The 4,402-nt window shown below is 41.9% G+C and overlaps 1 pseudogene; it reads right to left on the reverse strand.

The window, feature by feature from the left end:
* Positions 1–286: 286 nt before the first annotated feature.
* On the reverse strand, positions 287–1,285 carry LOC149516102 (25S ribosomal RNA; annotated as a pseudogene; the record flags this gene model as incomplete).
* Positions 1,286–4,402: the final 3,117 nt, after the last annotated feature.

Below are 4,402 nucleotides of genomic sequence, written 5' to 3' on the forward strand. Positions count from 1 at the left end.
AGCCAACATCTAGCGATGGTGTCAGAGGCAACAACCGTCATATACTAGGGGCCAGCTTGTAAGGGTAAGAGGAGTTTGAGCCAAGTGCCTCTGCTGAGGGCAAGCTTGTCCCTATGATGAATATCAAGGGCATTCAGTTGTCATTTACTTGGAAACCTAAGGGAGGGATGTCATCACCTAGGTGAATCAGTTGTAACAGAGAACACCATTCAACCCCAACCCTAGAGGGGTGTAGTGTAAAAATATAAAGTAAGAGGGCTTTGGTAGGTATAGAGGGGGGAGAGACGAATTGAAGTGACAAAGGGTTAATTCTTAGTGGATCATGGCAGTAAGGCTAGTCTACCACTTACAATACCCCATCACATTTTTAAGTTGTCTACAAAGATTCTACCTACTACTTAGTGGGAATTGAACTATAAAGAGGCTCGCATGGCTTGTTTGTTGCTAGGGCTACATTTTTGACATGTGCCCTTAGGGGCCTTGGGCCCCTAATGTGAGTTGGAAATCAAGTGGCAATGGTGTGCATCACTTCTAGCTAGAATTCTGACTTAAAGATGTTCAATCATAATGCAACACATGGTAGCATTATGCCACTGGCTTTTCAACCAAGCATGATGACCAATTGTGTGAATCAACGGCTCCTGTCACACTAGGTTGAATTACTATTACGACACTACCATCAGTAGGGTAAAACTAACCTATCTCATGATAGTTTAAACCCAGCCCATGTTTCCTAGTGGTGGGTGAACAATCTAATACTTGGTTAATTCTACTTCATAATGATAGGAAAAGCTGACATCGAAGGATTAGAAACTAACATTGCTATGAACAGTTGGTTGTAACAAGCCAGTTATCACTGTGGTAACTTTTTTAACACCTCTCACTTCAAATTTTGAAGGTCTAAAGGATTGATAGGCCACACTTTCATGGTTCGTATTCATACTATAAATCATAATCAAATGAGCTTTTACCCTTTTGTTCCACATGAGATTTTTGTTCTCTTTGAGCTCATCTTAGACACTTATGTTATCTTTAAACAAATGTGCCACCCTAGCCAAACTCTTCACTTGACAATGTCTTCTAGCTAGATTGATTGACTAAGGTCAACCTTGGGTCCAAAAGATGGGGTTGTACTGCTCTTTGATTCATGGAATAAGTAAATATCATTAAAAGTAGTGGTATTTCAATTTTGCCTTAGCGGTCTCACTTATCCTACACCTATCAAGTCATTTCACAAAGTTGGACTAGAGTCAAGCTTAACAGGGTATTCTTTCCTTACTAATTCCACCAAGCTCATTCTCTTGGCTATGTTTTCACTGGATAATAGATAGGGATAGTGGGAATATTGTTAATCCATTCATGTGCATCTCTAATTAGATGATGAGGCATTTAGCTACCTTAAAAGAGTCATAGTTACTCTTGTCATTTACCTGCATTTGTTTGAATTTCTTCGCTTTAACATTTAGAGCGTTGGGCAAAAATCACATGGCATGAGCATCTGTAGGGACCATCACAATGCTTTGTTTTAATTAAATAGTTAGATTCCCTTTATCTATACCACTTCAAAATCGATTGTTCATTGTCCATGGAAGCCCCTCGAGGGAGCCATTCCTAGTCTATCCCCTGACCAACATGCGATGATTCACTTTCACCACGGGCATAGCTCAAGTAATGTATGGGTGGGTGGGGGTTTGGAAAGGGTGACAATGCATGACACTTGTGCAGGCGTTCCTTTCGCCTAATGGCTTAGAGCATAACTTGTGTTCAAAGACTTGATGGTTCATGGGATTCTATAATTCACACCAAGTATTACATTTCTCTACTTTCATCATCGATGCCGGAGCTGAGATATCTATTACCAAGAGTCATTTTGGTTTTTCATAAAAAAATGAGTCACAATGTCGCAAGTGCATGCACCATGAATAGGATGGCAATGGTGCACAAACTATTTTTCATTATGGTTCCTTGGTACAATTGGCACCATGGGTTTATTATTCAGCCATGGGTGATGATGCTGATTGTTTTGCCCACTTGGGAGGTAGAATGAAGTGATCGTCATGCCTGCTCGAGGTCAAGAAGAGCTTGGGGCATGAAAGTACCCTCTCTCTCTTAGTGTTTTGTTAACATGTTGATGGGTCATTTGTTGATCATTTTGTAGGTTCACCTACAGAAACCTTGTTTTGACTTCTCTTTTCTTTAAATTATGAGGTCTAGTGGACTTCTTGCGACATCGTGGGTAGCAAACCATCCATGTTGCCTTCATCTGAACACTTTACCAGACTATTCAATCATTAGAAGCAACAGGCAACGTGTACATAAGGCAAAGACATAGTCAACATAAGCTACTGACTAACGCTTACTAGGAATTCCTTATTGAAGACCAAGAACTGCAATTGCAATAATTGTAAGCATAAGTGTCGAGCATATGAAATGCATGGCATTGGATGAACAAGGGTCGAGAGCTTGGGCCCACATAATGTTTCGCATCTAAAAGCATGATCGAACATAGGTGCACCGATATGGCCATGGAGGTTTAACTGGCATACTTAGGACATGGGGCACGATTAAGGTCTGACTGTAGCCCCTAAGGTCACAAGATAGATGCAGAATGGTAAGACATCTGGCTTCTATTGATTTCAATATGTAACATAAGATCCCAATTGCACCCCTAGGGTACAATGACCACATAAGAAGAGATTGAAGAGGATGATAGGTTGACAGTTCAATGCATCAAGCATATAGCTTGCCAACATACACAACCATAGCACCACTCATATGCCCATTACATACAAGTGGTAGCATCCATGCACACTGGTCTATAATGCACCTGATCGATTACTCGATGAGTGAATGAAGAAAATGATGTATGAGGCCACACCACAAACACTTAGCATGGTATAAACATAAGCAAAGGCCATGAAATTGCCCTTACCATCCAATAGACAACAATAGCATGACACCACCAATGTTTAGTGTAGTCGGGACTACACACGTAAACTCTACTGTCACCACCTTAGAGGGATGTTGCTTAATTAATGGACTTGTTCCTAGGGTCTTGGGTAGCCTCGATTGCGTGCATGGGCTTGGCCAGGCCAAGGCACTTTTGTGGTTGACAAGAAAGGTTTACAAGACAAACCAAATACCTGAGAGATTTGGCTAGGCCAAGCTAATAATTGTAGCTTCTGCTTGCACCAACCCGTGAAGCCACTGCCTGATTTAGAGAATTGGTCTAGGCTTTAGGGTAGCATCAACCGTAAGCACAGGCTTGAGGTTGGCACAACCAAGACCCTTTTCCATATGCACACCAACTGATTGAGGCCATGGGTGTCGATGGGTCACCAAAGCAACCAGTCACCAGACAAAATGGCCAAAAGTCATGCACCACCTAGATTTTGCTCTAGGGATGTTACCGTAGATGGATGCAATGATAGGCCCATCACACATACCTACTTCCCCCATAGGGGGAGAGGGGGCCTAAACAACCGCCCCTAAAAGTATGAGAAATTCTACAGATATGCTAGCAGTAGACATTAAAGTGTTTAAAATGGGGTTATTTTTTTTAAATAGCCATATCCCACATCAAGGGTCTGTAGGTGCTGATGGTGGTCAAAGCATGTGCCCACATTAAGGCCTAACATGTGGTGATGGTGTTTAAGGCAATTACCCACTTCAAGGGTCATCTTTTACTAGTGATGATCAATGCATGTGCCTGCACTAGGTCCAGATTGTGTCAATGTAGATCGAGGAATGTGCCCATACCAAGAACCACTATGTGTTAATAGTGGTTAAGGTAATTACCCATTCCAAGGGCCAACAAGTGTTGATGGTGGTCCAGCTTGTGCCGATGGTGGTCGAGGTAAGTGCCCATATTGAAAGACAACTTGTGCTAATGGTGGTTAAGGTAAGTGCCCATACCAAAGGCCAGTTTGTGCCAATGGTGGTCAGGGCATGTGCCTGCAAAATATGCCAGCATGGGCTGTTGATGGTTGACATCTTGGTCAAAGTTTGATTTTAAGCCACAGTGCACATGCAATGTGGCATTTATTTACCTAGGGCACCATCATCATAGCATCATCAGAGAAACTAATCGGTAACATTAAGGGTTCTGACAATTAGGGGTAGGGGGTTAGGGGTGTACCCACACGTTGTGCGATGAGTGCTGGTCCTTGGCCCTTATATTGGCCCTTTATCTTTTAAGGAACCTTGACGTCTCACACCCCCTTACAAAGCATAAGAGCTTTTATGGGTTTGTAGCCAATAACCATTCAAGTGTTTAAAATAGGATGTTGTTTTCAAATGGCCACAAAATCTTTTGTACTTTGACTTTTCAACTGAATTTTTTTATGGATGCTAAAAAAAATACAAGGATCATGTATACCAATTTTGGGGTGAAAACTCCTAT

This window comes from Durio zibethinus, chromosome 11 (assembly GCF_047325235.1).
Source record: "Durio zibethinus cultivar Kanyao isolate XHJ-2024 chromosome 11, ASM4732523v1, whole genome shotgun sequence".
Taxonomy (NCBI): Eukaryota; Viridiplantae; Streptophyta; class Magnoliopsida; order Malvales; family Malvaceae; genus Durio; species Durio zibethinus.